Consider the following 12,234-nt stretch of genomic DNA (forward strand, 5'->3'; position numbering starts at 1 on the left):
TAGCTAATCTTTCTGAATGGTGGGGTAAATTTAGTTATTTTAATACTTGAATTTAATAATTTAACAGTTAAATTATGTATTGATTAATTGCTTAAAATATCACTGTCCTTAAGTTGTAATTGAGGAATATTAATGGTTGTGATGTTAGTGTTTTGCTGTTGTAGTCCAGGTGGTCAACTGACATGAATTATGTGGTCTTGAAACATAAATTGAAGTAAATTAAATGTCGTAGTTAAGCTGTCCAAAATTATGAATAAATATTGTTCTATATTGTGGCTTGTTACCGAATTAATGTTAAAACTAAGTTGATTAATTGGGGGATAAATTGTTGTTGTACAATGATGATTTATTATCAAATTTAAGTTGTTCCAAGGGTGAAAAGTGGTTGCAATTGAAGTAGTGTTTAATGTCTAATTAAATTATCCAAGTGATGATTATTACTGTTTAAGATGGTGTCAAGGCTTATTTGATCGTCTGAATGCAGTTAATTAGCGGCAGGAAGCTTTGTTAGTTTAGTTAGGTTGTACTATTTATGATAGTTGAAAATAACTATTAAATATTCTAAAATTTTCCCTTGTTTAATTGATGTCTATTGATGTTAATGTGCCTAAAAATGACTATTAAATGTTCAAAATTCCTCTGGTTTAATTGATATTTACTGCTTTTAAACTATATTTGAACGTGAGTGATAAATGATTAAATTTATCCTTAATCATTCGGTTTATTGCTGCTATGTAAGATGTTCAAAAAAGAATTACGAAACCTTGATGCTGGGAAGAACAGTTGGATCAAGGGAAAAATCGGGTAGAATCCATGGTTGATGGAACTGTTGATGCCTACATGGCAGAATCTTGTTATCTGCCCTTGTGCTCAAGAGCTTAGAGGATCAAAGTTGGATAGGGGAAAGGAAAAAGTAATCGAATAGCCATTGAAATCGTTCGACAACATCCGAGGTAAGTTTCTAGCATATAAGTTTAGTTATAATGAAGAATGATATGGAATACGGGTAAAGATGGGACTATGAATTGGTGTAATTACCTATAGTAAAATGATAAGGAATAAGTTACTTCTATGAGCCTTAGCCGATTTGTTATTAGAAAAGTGATATTTAAATTATGTTTTGTATGTGATAATAAGAAGTACTTATATATGATGATATGTTTTAAACTCAAATGCTAAGTTCTTAAGTGTTTGGACTTGGTAATTTAAGAGCAAATTGTAATAATCTGCTTAGGACAGCAGCAGTAGCGTGATTTTGAAAATCACCATAAATTGTTGGAGTGGAATTAGAGACTGAATAAAATATGTAATCAAAGCTCAATGAGTCTAGTTTCTTATAAAATAAACAGTGTAAGCAAATGAATTTCCTATAGAGAGATATTTAAATTTGTGTGTGATAGTGTCAGAATGAATCTGAAATCCCCTGTTTTGTTTTTAGAAAATCATTATAAATAGTACAAAAATTTTTATAAGATAAAATTTATATTCTTAGACTCCTTAATGAGTCTAGTTTCAAATGAAATAAACAAGAACATATTTTGAAATCTGTACAATGAGAAATTTGATTCGTAGTGAAGAGTGGTCAGTATAGTCGATCAGTGAAATAGGGGAAACTTTAAGAAAATTATGGTTTTGATTGGCCAAACCAAAAATCATGAAAATTTTATGGGTAGAAGATATATGAGTCTATTTTCGGGAAATATTTATGGCACTTCATTTGGAGTTCCTTAGCTCCAGTTACAAATAATCTAATGATTGTTGCTCAAGAAAACAGCTTGTAGTGAATCTGTGATTTTGTTGTAAACATTGATGAAACTAATTGAGTTACTTATAAGCTATTGCTGAATTGATGCACAAGATAAATATATAGGTGGTGAGGCCAAAATGGCTAAAATTTAAATGTGTGCAAGTTATCCGAATGGCTATTTTATAAACGTAAGTAATGTATATGTAATATGTGTTGATAGTTTTATAAATTGAAGGTGTAGTGACTTATATGTTGTTTAGCCGAATGGTTGTCATGAGAAGAATGTAAGTCATGTGTGTATTTTCTTATTTAGTTGGAAGTTTATTGAAAGGGATATATATAGATATTTATATATATAAATATGTATTAAAGTCGAATGATATTAGGACATGAAGTTAAGGTATACGCTATATGCTTATATTCGAATGAGGTTAATTAATTACAATGGTGATAGTTTGTGTGAAATGTGGTAACATGTGATTATAGTGTTATGTTTTATTTGAAATATTAATGTGAATATGAACTAAAGAACTAAGCTCCTAAATACATATATATATTTATGTATGTGCACGAAATGAGTGCATATGATTAAGTGGTTAGAGGTATTGAAAGATTGAATTGGTAATTGGTAACTATGGAAACGGTAAGTGTACAAAGGTTGAATTGGTAATTGGTAACTATGGAAACGGTAAGTGTACAAAGGTTAAGTATATGGTAAGTGATACTTACTTGCTATGTGAATTCGATTTCGTTTGTATTACAAATGTACTTGGGGAATCACTTATGAGATGGTTATAAGTTATATTCAACGAGTATTGGCTATATCAAATTGTTTATGTAATATGAAAACATGAATATGTGTTTCCAAATATGGAAACCGAATGTGATTATAGTGTTATGTTTTAGTTTGACTGATTAAACTAAAAAAAAAAAATAGCATTGATGTTTTTTTTAAATGCGAAGGGGTATATACTCTTAAATTTGGATGAAATAGATGAATTACATGTGCATGCATAGGGTTTAATCTATTTGACCGAATGGTGATATATCTTGACATTTCAAAACGTGATTTGTGTAAGGCCTAATCTTAAGCGACTTAGTAATAAATCAACAATTACGGATGTTCAGCACATTAAGTTGGCCAGGTATGTGTTATGTACTTGTGTAGGCTTATTAAGCCCATCGAGACTTCACTTGGATTTTGTGTAAGTTATAAATGTATTTAATCCAGAAAGTTAATTGTTTTACTTAAGACTTACTAAGCCTTGAAAGCTTACTCGTTGTTATGTTTCTCTGTTTTATAGATTGTCAAATTTGGCCTTTGCTCGAATCGTCAACAACTCGTCACACTATCACTATCCATTGTTTGGTACTGCTATGTTTTGGATTATTTTATGGCATGTATAGAATAGACTAGTAGCGAATAATATTCTGGTTAATGTATATAAGCCATGCGAAAATGGCATCCTTTGAATGTGTACTTATAGAAGTTTAATTTTATCCTGGGTCGTATTTAGCATTTATCTAAATGAATGATCTTTATTTCAAGAAAAAGTTTAAAATTTTACTGTTCTGACATGAGTTACAAGTCTGGTAATACCCCTTTCCTATTCCGACAACGGTTACGGGATAGGGGTGTTACAGTTATGCTCAAATGAACTATAAGAGATATATGGCTAAGTGAATGCATTTTGCCTTAAATTTTATGAATGAATTGATGTTATTTGTTAAGTTTATTTGTATATGGCTTACTAAGCTTTTGAAAGCTTACTTTCTATGTGTTTGCATTGTTTTATAAATATCGAAGCTACTGAGAGCTTGAGGATCGTCGAGGATCATCACCACACTATCAAACTTTATTTCGGTACATTTTGAAAGGGTAAATATTGGAGTATGGCATGTGTAGGCTTGAGGTAGTTGAATATGTTTTGTGATGTGTATATTTAGCCATGTGATATAGCTTAATTATGGTTGAACTTATGGTTTGATTTTGGTATATGTTATGTGATGCAAATTATGCTTATGTGATGTGTTTATGAATGACCAAAAGAAATGGTAAATTTTGGTAAGTTTTGATATATGCAAATTTGTGAAATAGGTTGATAATGTTATGGCATGATTTATGTAAGTTTTGGTATTGAAATTGGGTGAAATTATAGTGTAAATGTGCTTGGCTTAATTCTTATAGGTTTAACCCAAATTGGTTGGCAAATTGGCTTTTCAAATCGCCTATATTTTTCCACACGGATAGAGACACGGGCGTGTGTCTCAGCCGTGTGTGACACATGGTCATGTTGCACGGCTATGTGTCCTCTGGGTTACCCTATGATTTTAAGTCAGTCTTGAGCACGGCCAAGGCACACGGGCATGTGACTATCCGTGTGACCCAAGTCAGTTTCGACCACGGCCAAGGCACACAGGCATGTCTTGTGGCCGTGTGATTAGGTCTGTCTATATTCCCTGATTTGATACGGTCTAGACACACGGGCGTGTCTAATGCAGTATGAGGCACACAGCCTGTTCACACGGGCGTGTGACCTCTGTAACTTAGAAATTTTATTTAAGTTTCAAAAAATTTTGTATGAGTTCGGTTTAGTCCTGACCCCTTTCTAATGCATGTTTAAAGTCTAGATGACCTATATAAGGGACTCTTTTGTGATGTATGATTTATGATTTTGTAATGTTCTGATTTTCCCGGTAATGCCTTTAATCCTAGTCCAGCGACGGATATGGGTTAGGGGTGTTATACTTATGCATGCCCATGTGGTGGTAGGTAAATCATGGTTGAATGATATGTATGTTTGAAATGGTTTTGGTATTGTTGATTTGTGCTTAATGAACAAACTTGAAATGTTGGTTGGACTAATTTTGATATAGGAATTGTGGTGCCTTTTGATGGAAGATTGGTTTGGTTTATAGAATGGTTGATTTGGTATGTTTTGGAGTGCATTTGAATGTGTTTTGATCATATGAATGTATGTGGGAATGGTGTGTCTTGGTATGCAATAATTGGTGCTTGATTTGGCTTATTTTAGGGGCAACTTATGAAGCACACGGGCTGTCACACGGCTGTGTGCCATACATAGTCACCCCACACGGCCATGTGTCAATATTATTTTAGATGCAGGTTTGACACGGCTTGCAACACGGTTATGTCACCAAACTTCGAAAGCACACACAGTGTGGCACACGGCCTACAACACAGCTGTGTAACGCTATTTCAAATACCCACATGGGAAACCTTATAGGCTGGGACACGGTCATGTGTCTCTTACTTAGGATACTCACGCGGACTAGGTTATGTCACACGGTTTGGCCACACGACTGTGTCACCCCTGTTTTCCAATTTTTCCTGATTTGTTTCAAATTGGTCCCTATATGTTCCCAACTTATTTTTATGACATCTTAAGCTCAAATTAAGGTCTGTAACCATGTTTATGCCATGAACAAATATTAGTTTGAATTTATTATTTAAATTGATTAATTGTTTCTAAAGGTCATTATTTTTTGTGATTTGTTCTATAATGCTCTGTAACATTTATCCAACGACAGAGACGGGTTAAAGGTGTTACATTTAATTTCTCTCAATCTTTTTCAAAGTCTAGAACTACAAAGTCCATTAGGATGATAAAGTTTCATACTTTGACTAACACATCTTCTAGGACTCCTTTTGGATTTATTGAGGATCTGTTAGCCAACTGTAGTGTTATTTGGGTGTTTGTGAGGTCCCCTAACCCAAGTTTTTCATAAATAGATAAAGGAATTAAATTAATGCTAACTCCTAGGTCACACAGAGCCATATTAAAATGAGTGCTCCCTGTCCCTGTGGGAATAGTAGAACTTCTTAGGTCTTTCAACTTTTTGAGGAACCTACCTTGAAATAATAGTAGTATAGGAAGCACTTATATTAACTTGTTCAGCTACCTCAATTTTCCTACGCCTAGACATAATTTCTTTTAAGAACTTGGTGTTCTTAGGAACTTTTTCAATCAATTCAATCAAAGGCAGGTTGACATTTAAGGTTTTGAATAAGTTTAGAAAACTCACAAACTCGTCTTCATCCCATTTTTGCTTCTCCTCTAGCCTTGAAGGGAACGGTATTTTTGCAATGGCAAAATCTTTAATTGTTTCTATCTCTGGCTTAATTGTCAGTGCAACTAGTTCCTCTGAGTTCGGGTTCATCTTTAGTTTTTAGGGTTTCTTCCTAAAGATCATTAGTATTTTCCATATTTACCTCTTGAGTTGGGTTCTCTGGGCTACGCAGCCCTTTACCTAATTGAAGCGCTATTGCTTTCATGTGCTGCTTCCATTCTCTACGAGGATTATTTTTGGAATTACTTGGAATACCTATGCCAATTTATATTTTTATATCACCCAACATACTCATCAATTGGCTCATCTGATCTTCAATTAGATTGCACCTGCTTCACATCTATTCGCATTAACTGCATCTCCCCCTTGATTCTATCTAGACATTGACCACATACAGTATGGCCATTCGAGTTGGCCCTTTCCAGAGGTTTTTTTAGATAAGGAGGTTGATAGTTAGTGTTTTAATTTGGTTACAGCTATTACCTTCTCCTTGATTTCCTCCCCATCTCAAGTTCAGGTTATCTCTCATTCAGGATTGTATTTATTCAAATAGGGATTTCCACCCCTATTTTTGATGTAGTTCACATCCTTGTTAGGATTATTAATGTAGTGGAAGAGTGGTTTCTCTCCACCATAGACAAATGATGCATTTTTCAGTCTCTATTTTGTTGATTCTGTCCATTAATTATTGATACCTGTCATCCTCCTAGACAGCTTTTACCATAGATGATCATTGGCTATACGTATCTAGTTCAGTTGGCTACTGGTAGGAATTCATTGCCATACTTTCTATTAATTCATACACATCATTTTACATACTATTCATTAACACTCCTCCTACTACTCCATCTAGTCCTGACCTTGAATGCCCATCCAACCCATTGTAAAAAATTTATAGTCGTAACCACTCAGGTAATTTGTGGTGTGGGCATTTCTAAATCAACGTTTTAAAATGCTCTCATGCTTCATGAAAACTTTCCTTTTCTAACTACTTAAACATCGAAATTTTCCTTCTTAGTTAGATTGTCTTGCTAATGGGGAAGAACTTTTGTAGGAATTTCCCTGTGAGTTTGTCTTATGTTGTGATTGATCCTAGTGCCTACGAATCTAGCCAAGAAAAGGCGTTACTGATTAATGAAAAGGGGATCAATCGAAGACGAATAGTATTATTAGTGACCATATTGTATTTGAAGGTATCACAAAGTTGGAGGAACTATTTTAGATGTTGACTCAGATTCTCTGTCATTGTTTCGCGAAACTAAAAATTATTTTGGATCATAGCTGGCTTAATCTCAAAATTATTGGTTGTGATGTTTGGCCTCGTTATACTCCCTTGAAGAATATCTAGATTCAACGGTGCATACTCTTTTAGAATCCTTTCCTTACGTGCCATATTTAAATTTGCAGATAGCTATGGTGATGGTAGTGGATCTTCTAGATAGTTATTGTTAGCCTCGTTAAACAATAGATTCTCACATGATATGTTGCTTACAGCAGGTGGTGGATTTTGCATCTACTACTACTGTTGTTGTTGTTGCTATTAACAATTTCTTCAGATTATTCTCTCTAGATTTGTGACTGGCTCTATAGGTGTTCCCCTACTATGAGTCATACACTAAATTGAAAAAGATAAAATTACAAGAAAATTAAATTGAATTCGTATATAACCTAAAAATTTCCTCATTATTCTATTAAATGTGAAAATTAAAACTAATATAGTGATGTTGCCTCCCCAGTAACGACACCAACAACTTGACCGCCTTCGAACATACCAACGTCCAGATTAGAAATCCTACACAAAAGATATGAAAAGCAATATCTGCAAGTATACGGGTCAGGTTGTAATATAGTTACAACGGAGTAGGTGAGTACACCGAGGATCGTACCCAAGGGAGGCAAGCACTAAATTAATTCCAATATAAACATGAATAGATCTAATTAATACTTTAATCTAATTATAGTACAAAAGATTAAAAGAAGGGTTTTTAATAAACTATACTAATAATATGCAATGACATAAAAGAAAATTAAATAAATAAAAAGCAAGAAATCAAATAAGATATCAAATTTGGGCATGGGTGATTAGCTCACTTTGATAATCTTAATCAACTATTGTCTCAGTTTCCTTTTCAATCAACTAGTCAATAACCCAGCAGGATCTTCCAATACATTCACTGAAATACTGAGTCAGCTAGAACCACTTATCTTCCAACCTCACAGTCCAGACCAGTTTAGGGTTAAGGTGTTCACAGATAGGTCATACCAATTTTGGGTTAATTCCCACCTTAATGACTTCCTAGGGTTTTTAGGCATATGGTTTAGGTTTTTCCTTTCCTGAATAGTTGATCTGTTAAGAAATCCATACAAAATAGTTAATTATCCATACCTCCACTCGCTAATCCCCCATAGGAGGATTAGTGCCTCATGGATCTAGTAAACAATATAAACTTGAAAGAAAGAATGAACATAAAGAACAAATTCAAGAATATATTTTAGAAGAAGCATGATTGTATTGAAATTAAGTGTAGAATTCTCAAAGAATTTGAGAATAATTCCATAATTAGATTTCTCCCAAAAAGTAAAAAACAGAAACAGGAATAAAATCTAAAACCTAACAAAACCTAGAAAACTAAAGACTAAAACTAAAGAGAAAATTATACAGTAGAAAAGGTGTCCATAACTTGTGTTAGCTGATCCTATTTACAGACATAGAATGGCTATCGTCCTTAACCCTAGGTCAGCTGACATTCCCAAACTTAAATTTAGATTGTGTAGACCAAAAAGCCTTTGACTCATATTAATTTCTCATACAGAGGCAATGTCGCGACACATCAGGTCTTGTGTAACAACATTGAGGGCAGTATACTCTTCTTTAGGGGTATGTCGTGACATCCTCATGCTGTGTCGCGATATTGAAGGCAATCTTGTACTTCTTCATTTCTACTCCTTATGTTGCGAGATCCAATGCTCCATGTTGCAACCTAGTGACCAATATCGAGTTTAGTATGCCATCTAATGGTCTTCTACACACTCACAAAGTATATCAGCTCATCCTTAGACCTTATTCACCCGTTAAGGTCAATAAAAGACTCGAATAACATAATTTATTGAATCTAAGTAAATGTAAGAAAACTAAATTCCAACTAAAATCATCGTATTCTAGCTCCTCAAATACGTAAACAAGTTTAATCTGCTACACTGAATTACGACAAATCAGTAATTAATACATATCTTCATATACAACAAAATAGGTTATACAATTTATATGTCAAGAACATTAAGCAAGAATTCATATAACACATCTCAAATTGAATGCAAATCCAATTTATGTCCAAATCATTCAAGTTTCCAACATTATATTAAAATTTTCCCAAGGGAACTATAGTAAAATGGTTTCGTCTTCACGAGAATATTTTTCTCACACAAGCTTACATATATTAGGGTTGCTCACACAAGCTGACATTTTTAACGAAACTACTTGCACAAGTTGACATCGTATTGAGGTTACTCGTCTAAGTTGATTTGCCGTAATTTGATATGTCAAATTAGGCTTCCCATTATATTTAATGAGCTTATTCTTAGGTAGTGTTTTTATAGTTTTCGTTTAATTTTCATTCTTTAGCCTTAATAAGCTCTTATTGAATTTTGTGCGTATTTTGTGCTATTTTTATAACTAAGATGGCCAAATGTGCCATCGAGAACCTAACAGTTGGTTGTGTGTTGTACGGAGTGATCAGAGACTCGAATGAGAGAAAAAAACATCACCAAAGATGGAGGTATCACTACATTAAAGCATAGAGGTCGCAACACAAATGAAGAGGAATGGGAGCCACCAATAGTGGTATCCCGATACCCAAGCGTGGGTATCATGACATCCACCCCTCAAGGACACCCCCATTTGGAGATTATTAGTGATATCGCGATATCCAACCTCAGATATCACGATGTCTTGCTTGATGCAACAAAAAATAACTACAAAGGTAGTTTGTAACATCCCAATTTAGACCCTAATCGGAACGGTGGTTTCGGGACCACGAATTCGAGTTAGAAAAATATTTAAAAATTATTTTCTGTGTTTGTTATGTGTGAATTTGTGTGTGTGAAATTTTCGTGATTTAATTTTGTCGTTTGGGTGCCCGATTAAATAAAAGGACTTAATCGCATAAAATGAAAACTTGATAGTTTAATGTGTGAGGACCAAATTATGGATGTCTTTATAATAGGAAGCCTTTATGTTGTAATTGGGCCTATATTAATGTAGGTGGACGGCAATAGACATACTATATATGAAAGTATAATTTTATAATAAAGGTTAAAAATGTAAATTGAAAACATGTTATAATATATCATAACATAATTAAAACCATTTGTTCATTATCTTTCTTCATTTTCGAATATAACACAAATAAAAAGAAATAACAAAAGCTAGGGTCCGGTCATCTTTTAAGCTCAATCAATGTATGTGTTTAGCTCGATTTTTAATGATTTTTACGTTTTTTGAGATTGTTGCTATGTTATCTATAAGACCCATGCTTGAATTTTTTATTTTGGTGAATATTTTGAGTTATGCCATTGTTGAAAGCTTGTGATTTTTGTTGTTTAATGATGAAATATGAAAGATATGTTTTGGGTTAACATGTTTTGTATTTGAGTTTTTGATAACTTTGAGTAATTAGGACTAAATTGAAAAAATGATAAAGGAATAAATTATAAAAATAATAAATTGAGGGACTAAAATGTGAAATAAATGAAATATATGGACTTGTATGGACACTAGGAACATTCAGCCAAACATGGGTATATTGAAATTTTGCATATTTTGTGTTTTGTGCAATAGGGACTAAATTGTAAAAAGTGTAAAATGTCAGGGGTAAAATGGTAATTTTCCTGTTTATGTGTTATTGGACTAAATTGAATGAAAATATGTTTGAATGGGTTTAATTTGAATATGTTTAGATCAAGAACCAAAGAAATCAGATTTGGATCGGGGGAAAACAAAAGTTGTCGACTAGTCATCCCGTTCCATTTTACATCGTCCAAGGTAAGTTTATAAGCAAATAGACATACTTAATTTTAATTAAATTCAATTTATATGCTTAAATGAAATATATGAATTTATATATGCAATTGCCCAATGTGTATAAGCTTGGCAACCATGTTCATGTATTCATTTCGACTGAGTTACGATATCTGAAAGCCCCGTATGAACCTTAGGAATAGCTAGAATAGATATGTCATGACATAGGATTCCGATATGTGGTGTGTGAGTAAGACCATGGCATCGATATACGTGTGCGAGTAAGACTCTGTTTGGGATAGTGCATCGATATGTGAATACATGTAAGACCACGTCTAGAACGTTGGCATTGTACGATATGTGTGATTATCCGAGTGTCCTATCCAATTCAGATTGGTTCATAGGGCAATGATAAGCTGTGAACGAATATGTAAAATGAGTTGAATGACTAGGTAAGAATTAGTTTGTTACCTATTTGAAATAATGTAAGTAAGCAACTTGATATTTGTTACGAATCATGTGAGATATTAAAAATGACTATATGTGAATATGGTATATGTATGTTTGATTATATAATGACATTTTGGCTTTGAAAGTTGAATGACATTTGGTTAATTTGATTAGGTGAGCATTTGGCTAAGGAAGAAATTGTGTATGAAAATGTATTATTTATCTCATTTGTAGGTTTGAGGTTGGGCTTGGTAATGGTAATGTAATTCGGTTTAGCTTAAAATGAGTTGATTATATTATTGATTTGTTTATTTGCTTATGACTTACTAACTTATAAAAGCTTACTCTATGTATATGTGTGTTTTTGTTTTATAGATTTTGGATCAAGTTACAAGCTCGGGGATCATCAGGAAAGTTCATCACACTATCTACTGTTTCGGTACTTAATAAGTTAAACTTGAATTATGGCATGTATAGGCTGGATTTCTTTTGAAATGCTTGATTTTGGTTGTGTGTAATCTAAGCCATGCGAAAATGGCTAAACTTTTATGTTTGAATTCAATTATGTTAAGTATGGTTTATGTTCATCTTGGTTATATAGTTACGTGCTATGAATGTATAATATTTGTGGTAGGTATTATATGCTTTGAAAATGGCTTACTTAGTATGTTTAAATTTGGTCTTATATGTTCTTAATTAAAATGTTTAATGAGCTTGATTATTAGTAATTTGATGATGGAAGCTTTGCATGTGTATATGGTTTTAGATAACGAGATTCGACTATAAAGATAAATAGCATAATATGTATTTGGTATATTAGTTAGTTCATGATGGGAATATGAAATGTGATATAATTAAAGTGATGGATGATTGTATAGTAGCTTGATTGGTTCGGTTGCTAAGTGTTAAGTATTGCATGTGTTTCATG

The 12,234-nt window shown here is 33.1% G+C and overlaps 1 non-coding gene across 1 annotated transcript; it reads left to right on the plus strand.

Moving 5' to 3' along the window:
• The first annotated feature begins 6,753 nt into the window (after positions 1-6,753).
• On the plus strand, positions 6,754-6,859 carry LOC128292496 (small nucleolar RNA R71). Its single transcript, XR_008282481.1, has one exon. It is a non-coding gene; the product is annotated as a small nucleolar RNA R71 (small nucleolar RNA).
• The last annotated feature ends 5,375 nt before the right edge of the window (positions 6,860-12,234 follow it).

This window comes from Gossypium arboreum, chromosome 4 (assembly GCF_025698485.1).
Source record: "Gossypium arboreum isolate Shixiya-1 chromosome 4, ASM2569848v2, whole genome shotgun sequence".
In the NCBI taxonomy this organism is placed as follows: Eukaryota; Viridiplantae; Streptophyta; class Magnoliopsida; order Malvales; family Malvaceae; genus Gossypium; species Gossypium arboreum.